Below are 9,172 nucleotides of genomic sequence, written 5' to 3'. Positions count from 1 at the left end.
ATAGATGACCCAGAGCATCCACTTCTGGATTATCCAGGCACTGGTATAGCCTCACAAGAGACAGCTATATCAGGGTCCTGTCATAAATTGTTGCTAGCATAGGCAATAGTGTCTTATAAGAACTTATAAAAACTTACTGCCTTATATGATATATATATATGTATATATATATATATATATATATGTGTGTGTGTCTTATATTTATATATAAATATTTAATATAAAATAATATAAATATGCAAATATATAATTATAACATATAAAATATAAAATTATAATATGTAAATAATATGAATATATAATATACATGTATACTATAAACATATATAATCTAATAAAAATTTATGGTCTTATATAAAATATATAAATATTTAATATAAAGTAATATAAATATATAAATGTATAGTTATAATATATAACATAAATTATAATATAGAAATAATATAAATATATCATATACATATATAATGTAAAATGTATATGTAAATACATGTTTGTTTATATATAATATGTAGTGCCTTATAAAAACAAACTAAAACTTATAGAGGAGAATTTGGGGAAAAAAAACTCGAGTATATGGGCCCAGGGGAAAATTTCCTGAACAGAACAGCAGTGGCTTGTGATGTATGATCGAGAATTGACAAATGAGACCTCAGGAAATTGCAAAGCTTCTCTTAGGCAAAGTATACTGTTTGTAAGACAAAATGGCAACAAACAGATTGTGAAAAGATCTTTATCAATCCTAAATCTGATAGGGGACTAAGATTGAATATAAAGAATTCAAGAAGCTGGACTCCATAAAACCAAATAACCCCATTAAAAATGGGGTACAAACAGAGCTAAACAAAGAATTCTCAACTGAGGAATACCAAATGGCTGAGAAGTCCTAAAGATATGTTCAACATCCTTAATGATCTGTGAAATGCAAATCAAAACCACCCTGAGATTCCATTTCACACCAGTCAGAATGGCTAAGATCAAAAATTCAGGTGATAGCAGATGCTGGGGTGGATGTGGTAAAAGAGGAACATTCCTCCATTGCTGGTGGGATTGCAAGATGGTACAACAACTCTGGAAATCAATCTGGTGTTTCATCAGAAAATTGGCAGACATAGAACTTTTGGAGGATCCAGCAATACCTCTCCTGCGCATATACCCAGAAGATGTTCCAACTTGTAATAAGGATATATGTGCCACTATGTTCATAGCAACCTTATTTATAGTAGCTGTGTAGCCCTGGCTGTCCTGAAACTCACTCTGTAGTCCAGGCTGACCTTGAACTCCATCATATGTCTGCTATATGTACCAATGCCACATGGCCACAAACACCATCTTTATAAGAGTAAAATTAATGAATAAAACAAGACTGTAAGACTGGATCACTATCAGGGACATCAGCCCTCTGCCTGGGCTTAGGACCCACACCACAAAGAGCTGAAAAAAAACGGTAAACTAAGGATCCTCTGCCACCCCATCCAGCATCTCCAGGCCCTCAGACAGGGCTGTCCAGAGAGGCACATGATCTCTCTCTCTCTCTCTCTCTCTCTCTCTCTCTCTCTCTCTCTCTCTCTCTCTCTCTCTCTCTCTCTCTCTCTCTCTCTCTCCTTTCTTTCCTTTGAGTCAGGCTTTCTCTGTGTAGCCTTGGCTGCACTAGATGGAAGTCCAAGCTAGCCACAAACTCAGATGTCCACTGGGATTATATGTATGCACTAACACCTCCCGCCATTCTTCCTGCCTTTATGTACACAGTGGGTACTGGTTAATGTAGTTCAGACAGCTTCCTCATGGATACCAGGGCAGTTGCATAGATGGATAGTGGAGAACCAAAAAGTAAGGAGTTAATGATACTCCCTTTAGACTAGATTACATTTCCTGGGAAGCTGCTGCTCTAGACTTTCCTTCTGAAGTACATACTCAGTGCCACACCAAAGTGATTTGTTGGCTGAATTCTGTTATGTATCTCCATATTTCTCTTAGAATGGGGTTGCACAATAGAAAAGTTATTGGTGATGATGTCATATCTGATGTGTATAACTGAGAAGAGTTTGAATTCTTGAGATCAGTGGTGAAAGAATACTCGATTTCAAATATATCCTTTCTTTCTTCCTCTGTGGTAATTTCCTGAGTTTTCTTTGCAAGAAGACCTGTCAAGTATCATTCACACAAAGGCCTAAAACCAGTTGGGTCTTAAATACAAGGAAAAAATGTTGAACAAAAGTGTCCATTAACATATCAACTGTACAGTGGCCTCCAGTTTCTCCCAGCATCTTTTCTGTATCTACTGCATATAGGTCCCTCCTGGCTGGCATGCCTCCCCAACCTAGCCCAAGATCCCCCCCCCAAACTTTCTAGTCCAGGTGATCCCCTGGGCTTTCCTCCTTCCAGCTCTTCTGACACCTAGATAACTCAGCCACTTTTAGCCATGTTAGTATCTTCACTCAGGGTGCCCTTCTTGGTTGGTGGCCCCTCTTTCTCTTTTCAGATCTCCTCTCCTCACATGGCCAAGGTTAGGGTCATGTTCACTCTGTAACTCTCCCAGAGGTTTCCTGTCTGGTCTGGAACTCACAGTGACAGGCTAGGTTCTAATCCCAAACATCAACTTACCTCTGCCAGCAGTTTTGTAATTTAGGAGTGTTTCAGCAAGCCCGGCCTTTGTAGCTAAAGGAAATATTGGCACATCTATAATCACAACAATCTCCCTAACAGATTGAGTGTACAGCTCCATCTGGGGAGGTGTGTCTACTTCCTGGCACTTGATCATGTCTCAACTACATTGTACAGAAGACATTGCACTGAGAATAGCCAGAGAAAATAGGCATTTTGGTGAAGACAAAATGATGGGACTTTCAGCTTTTTGTGCAGGAGGTTCTTTGAAACTTTTTGGATCTGTCAGTCACAGAAAACTAGTTTTATCAGTATTGGTCATGGCAGGAAAATGGGAGAGTTGAAGCGTTTTTCCTCCATCATGGAGGTGGAGCTGAGGTTTTCTACAACCCTTGTGATCTGACCCAGGCTTCGATGGGGAATGACAGTGCTCAAGGGACTGGCAGGCAAGTGTAGCCCGGTGGTGATTGAGGAGGCTGCTTGTGGAACCCTGCCCCAGGTGAGTGCCTAGTGATCGCCCACCTCCATGAGTTCAGGGTCAGGAGCCAACAGGAAAAACTTCCATGTCCCTGACTGTAGTACACCTGTGGAAAAAAATATTTTTTTTTTATATCTGTGTGCTCAATCACTAGAATCATCCCCTCTGACTCACAGGGTCTAGTGGACTGTACCCCCCAAGGATTGTGGGCAGGCCTGTGCTTGAAGACAGAGTCCTGGGGTGACCTATACTGGCATTAGATGAGGGAAAGGGCTCAATGCACCTAAGGACCTGACTTTTGTATACAGAGACTCTGGTGGCCAAGAAGATTTGAACAGGTGAGAGATTCTATCTAGTCAGTTTTTCAAAGGTGGGGTAGGGATAATTTAGGTGTAGGCAGAGACCTGTGAATTGTTGGGTAAATCCTGCACACTAATTTTAGAGTTAGAATGCAAGCTGTAGCAGACATGGGGGAGTTGTAGGGTGGGTGATGGTAATGTCCAGATCTTTGATGGAGTTATTTTATTATCTCAGTATGCCCCTCTCCCACCACCCTGTCCTTTCCTGCTCTGCTGCCCCCCCCCACAGGGGGCCTTTTGAGCTCATACCTTCATTCACTTCTTCATACCTCTCCCTTTGATCCTCTTCCTCTCCCATCCCCCTCCACCTCCCTCTACCTCAGACTGTCTCTCTCTCTCTCTGTAGTCATGGCTGTCCTGTCTTTCTATGTACCACACTATCTTCAAACTCAAAGGGATCCTTCTATCTCTAACTCACAATTGATAAGAAAAAACACCCTTTGTTATATTTTTACTTAATTTATTTATTTTTAATCTTGGCTCAAATTCACTGTTTTCATCACACTAGCCTCAAATTCATAGAGATTTCCTTTCTTGTGGGTTAGGGTCTCCTTTGGTTAAGGGCTGCCAACTGAACGCTGGTTCATGGTGGAAGTGCCCTAATTGGAGCCAACCTGTCTTATATTTCTAATGAATTTTTAAAACTCAGCCATCAGGACATGCTGCTATGCTAAGCTTAGCTGTGAAGAAATTTTTAATTAAAAATAAATTTTATTTTTTAAATAATATTACTAAATTTTATTAGTAATTATAATTAATAATATTACTAATTTTTAAGTATTACTGAAAGGTTTTAAAATTCTGTGATTGCATTTAGTATTTGAGTAAAGTCTGCCTTGTTACTAGCTATCCTCCTTCTCCCCATTGACACTCCCCATGACTGTAGCTGTCCTATGTACATCAGGTTGGACTCAGATGCACAAAAGTCTGCTTGATTCTGCCTAGCACATGTTGTGTAAAGGCTAATTAATTCCAAAGTCATAATTCAATGTGGGTAGATAAAACTACATTTTGAAATCATATGTACCCATTTGTGAAATTTGTTAAAGAAGCATTAGTCATGTACTCAGGAAGAGCCTGTACCAAATACTTGACACATAGGACTGAGGTTGAGACTGTGATTCTCTTTTGTTTGTTTTTTTAAATATATATTTTATGTATATAAGTACATGGTTGCTATCTTCAGACACACCAAAAGAGGGTGATCTCTTGATCCCTATGAGTCTCTTTTTTGAATAGGAATGTATGTTAGTTTTAATGAGAACAGTTTCCATAGGCTTATATAATTGAATGCTCAGTCCCCAGGGTGTGGAACTGTTTGAGAAGAATCAGAAAGATTAAGAGGTAAGGTATTGTTGGAGGAAGGATGTGACTGGGAGTGAACTTTGAGGTTTCAGAATCCCACACGTAATCCAGTGTGAGTGTGTGTGTGTGTGTGTGTGTGTGTGTGTGTGTATGTGTGTGTGTGTGTGTGTGTGTGCCTGCTGTTGGTAGATCAGAACATAAAGTCTTCAGGTATCGCTCTGGTCCCATGCCTCTCTTATTACCACCATGCTCATCATGGACGAACACTCTGAAACTGTTAGCTAGCACCAGTTAAATGTTTTCTTTTATATTTTAAGAATTGCCTTGGCAATGGTGTCTCTTCACCTCAAAAAAAAGAGTAAATTTTAGCCAGGTATGTTGGCACACGCCTTTAATCCCAGGACTCAGGAGACAGAGGCAGGCAGATTTCTGAGTTTGAGGCCAGCCTGGTCTACAAAGTGAATTCCAGGATAGCCAGGGAGACACAGAGAAGCCCAGTCTCAAAAAAACAAAAACAAACAAACAAAAAAACAAACTAAACAGTATATTTTATCCTCAGGTAACAAACAGAAGAGATTGATTCTTTGTCCAAGGTCACCCAGTAAGAGACTCCAAGGATGGAGCCCAGTGGGTACCTGACTGCATGTATGAGAGAGGACTTGGGTGAACCTTTGGGATACTCACACTCTTGCTTATTACTCACAACCTTGTTTTTCTACAGGTTTCCCAGTATTCAGTTAAACCCTGCCATCCAGGAAGAGGTAAGTGGAGGGAGCCCAGGAATCACACTAACCAATTAACACATAAGTGATCTCTTGGACTATAGTGTCCTGGGACTCTGTGCTGGAATTCTCTCTGCCTTTCCATTTGATTTCCCTGGCACATGCTCAGAATGAAAAATCCCCAAATCCACAGCAGGGATTACATGAACAGGTTTCCCTTTATGGTAACCATTGCCTAAAGATTTGAAGGTCTTAAAGCTCCAGTGATGACATTAGACCAGGCCTGGAAGTGAGATTGGTTGGGAATGATTAGAAATGCTCAGGAATGCATGAGTTTGGCTGGCTGTAGTGGAAAGTAGAAATTGTGTTAGCACAACAGCTGAGGGTTGAGTCTGCATACTGAGATTGAATGGAAGAACAGTGTGAGGACTGATGTGTGTGTCCTGAGGTCATGTACACATGGCTTCCTGGCCTTTGTGTCAGGGACAGAGTGGACAACTGTGACCCTAATGTAGTCTGTGTGAAACAGATGATTGGGAGGAATCCGTGTTAGTGTCTGATTGGGAGGCGTCCATGTGAATTCTCTGAATGAAAGGAGGGACATTCTTCTAGCTTGGATTGACTCCAGCTGTGATGGTTTCAATGAACTCACCCTCCAGATATTCATAGACTTGCATACTTGTTCCTTATTGGTGCAACACTTTGGAGATAATAATGATGTATAGCCTTGTTGGAGGAGGTGTGTCACTGGGGGTGGGCTTGTAGGTCTCAAAAGCTCTTCCCATTCCCAGTTAACTCTCTCTGCCTGGTACTGTACTATGGATCAGGATGTAAGCTCTCAACAACTGTTCCAGTGCTGTGTGTGCCTGTATCCATCCTCCCTGACATGGAGGTTACAGATTTTTATTCTGAGGTGTAAGCCCCGATAAACTCCTTGTTATTATCAGTTGTCTTGGTCATGGTGTCTCTTCACAGTAATAGAAAAGAAATTAAGCCCCTATGTCAACTTGACTGTTGTTGCTGAGTGATGAACACAGTAGTTGGTGGGACCTTGTGGATAGACTGGTTATCAATAGAATAGGTTCACAGCCTTGTATCCTCTGAGGTAGAAAGCTAAGTAGAAATGACTTAAGGGTACCAGGAATCCCTTACAAGGAGGATTCATATAAATTCAACTTTCTCCACTGTTCAGGATTATTTATCCTTTGAGGATGTATCTGTGTACTTCTCCTGGGAGGAATGGACACTGCTTGATGACTCTCAAAGGATCCTGCACCAGACTGTGATGATGGAGATCTTCACACTCATGTCTTTGCTGGGTAATACCCTACCATCATTTCACAACATGTCTAGGCTTTCCTTTGTTTTTGGTTCGTGTTTGTTTGTTTGTTTGTTTTTTGTTTGTTTGTTTGTTTGTTTTTTTAGAGAGATCTGTATTATTCTCAAAGCTGGCCTATGAACACCAAGTCTTTCCCCCACAGTCTTGGAGTATAAAATACAGGTTAAAAACCAAGTCAAGTTTCACAACAGCTCTGTTTCTCTCAATTGCAGCAACGGCACACAGGAATCACTTTGGGGTAAAGATTTTATTAGGGTGTAGTTTGAGACATCGGTCTATCTTTAGAATTCTAGCTGTGCTAGATGCACTATGTAGACCTGGCTGTCCACTGACTTGCCAAAGTCTCCTTGCTCTTTGTTTTGAGTGTTGCAATTAATGGATTGCACAAACACACCCGGCCTGGGGTCAGGAGTTTTAACACTGATGGCTTCCTTGTGACTTAATGACACTGTAAATATTTGGGATCTTTGTGTCTCAAGTACTTCTGGTGACATGCCCTATGTTTGAATATAACAGGAATTGTGGCACTTGTAAGCTTATTTTATTTGTTTTGTTTTATTTTATTTTACTTTATTTTATCTTATTTTATTTTATTTTATTTTTTTTGTAAGACACCCTGAACAGGATTACTCTCACTAGGCTTTATTCTTGTCTACTGTATGGGTTACATCACTTAGTACAGAAGTGTCATTTTTTTGTATCATTGTCCTTTCAGACTTATACCTTCTGTGATCCATGGCATGACTCAGCTGCAGTCTTGGGGAGAGCCCTCTGTGACTGCATTAAGATTCCTGATTTCAGGTATGTTATAGATACATAGAATGTGGTGGTTTTTGATGATTGAAGTTATTAATTCTGAAACAGAACTGTCCCTTGAGTGTCAGTCTTGAATATTTTGCCTGTTGCCTTGCAACCCTGTGAAATACAGCTGTTCAAGATAAATGAGGCTGGAGAGTGAAATGTCACCCTTTGAGCAGAGTCTGTCTGCAGAAGGTGCCAATTCATCCACACTGCAACAGCACATGCTGTGCAGTGCTGAGATACCCCTGCTAAACATGAACAATGTGATGATCCTCCAGACCTCCTCGGGTCTTCTAAGGCATCAAGTGACTTGCAATGCTGGGAAAGCACCCATGAACACTGATAGTGGAGAGGCTATTCAGAGTGAGAAGAACTGCATATACAGCGACTGTTGCAAAACTTTTATTAGCATTTTCCACCTTGATCAACACCAGATGATACACACTGGAGAAAAGCCTTTTCAGTGCAGTGAGTGTGGGATGTCCTTCACCCAAAAAGCCTTTCTTGTTAAGCATTTCAGAATTCACACCAGAGAGAAGCCATTCAGGTGTGGTGGGTGTGGCAAAGCCTTCAAGAATAATATCTCCCTCGAATCTCACCGGCGAGTTCACACAGGAGAGACAACTTTTACCTGCACAGTATGTGGGCAATCATATATGACCAGATCCAGCCTTACACGTCACTTTCAAGTACATGCTGCAGAGAAGCCTTACAGTTGCAGTGAATGTGGCAAAGCATTTAAGAAGAAATCCAGCCTCATATATCATGCACGTGTGCACACACAAGAAAGGCATTTTCAGTGCAGCAAGTGTGGCAAGTCCTTCAGCCAAAAAGCCTTTCTTGTTAAGCATTTCAGAATTTGCACCAGAGACAAGCCTTTCAGGTGCCGCGAGTGTGGCAAAACCTTCAAACACAACTGCTTCCATGTTGCTCTTCAGTGAGTTCATACAGGAGAGACATCTTTTACATGCACTAAGTGTGGAAAGTCATACATGAACAGATCCAGCCTTTTATATCATTATTGGGTTCATACTAGAGAAAACCAGTAGAAGTATACTGTAGTGGTTTGAATAGGTTTGGCCGCATAGATTAATGTGTTTGAATGCTCGGCCCATAGGGAGTGACATTATTACGTGATGTGACATTCTTAGAATAGATGTGGCATTGTTGGAGAAAGTGTGTCTCAGTAGAGATGGGCTTTGAGGTTCAGTGCTCAAGCTCCTCCCAGTGTGGGACAGTCTCTTCCTGGCTGCCTTTAGATCAGGATATAAAAGCTCTGCTCATCCAAACCATGTCTCTCTACATGCAGCCATGGTTCCTGCCAAGATGACAATGGAGTGACCTGCAGAAATTGTAAGCCAGACCCAATTAAATGTTGTCCTTTATAAGAGTTACCTTTTCAAAGTTTTCAAAGTTCTTTTCAAAGCAATGGAAAACCTAACTAAGACATGATGTCAAAGGCATAAATCATATAAGGAAAATTGGAGGCTTGTTTATCATGTCCAAGCTCATATAGAGGAAAGGAAATTTTAATGGCATGAATCTGTAAGTGTTAAAAAACAAA

At 40.7% G+C, this 9,172-nt stretch overlaps 1 pseudogene; it reads left to right on the top strand.

Moving 5' to 3' along the window:
* Positions 1–3,025: 3,025 nt before the first annotated feature.
* Positions 3,026–8,657, top strand: LOC147003403 (uncharacterized; annotated as a pseudogene).
* Positions 8,658–9,172: the final 515 nt, after the last annotated feature.

This window comes from Mus caroli, unplaced genomic scaffold (genome assembly GCF_978045245.1).
Source record: "Mus caroli unplaced genomic scaffold, Mus_caroli_1 scaffold_8, whole genome shotgun sequence".
NCBI lineage: Eukaryota > Metazoa > Chordata > Mammalia > Rodentia > Muridae > Mus > Mus caroli.
The sequence above is the reverse complement of the archived record's forward strand: the minus strand, read 5'-3'. Positions and strand labels throughout refer to the sequence as shown.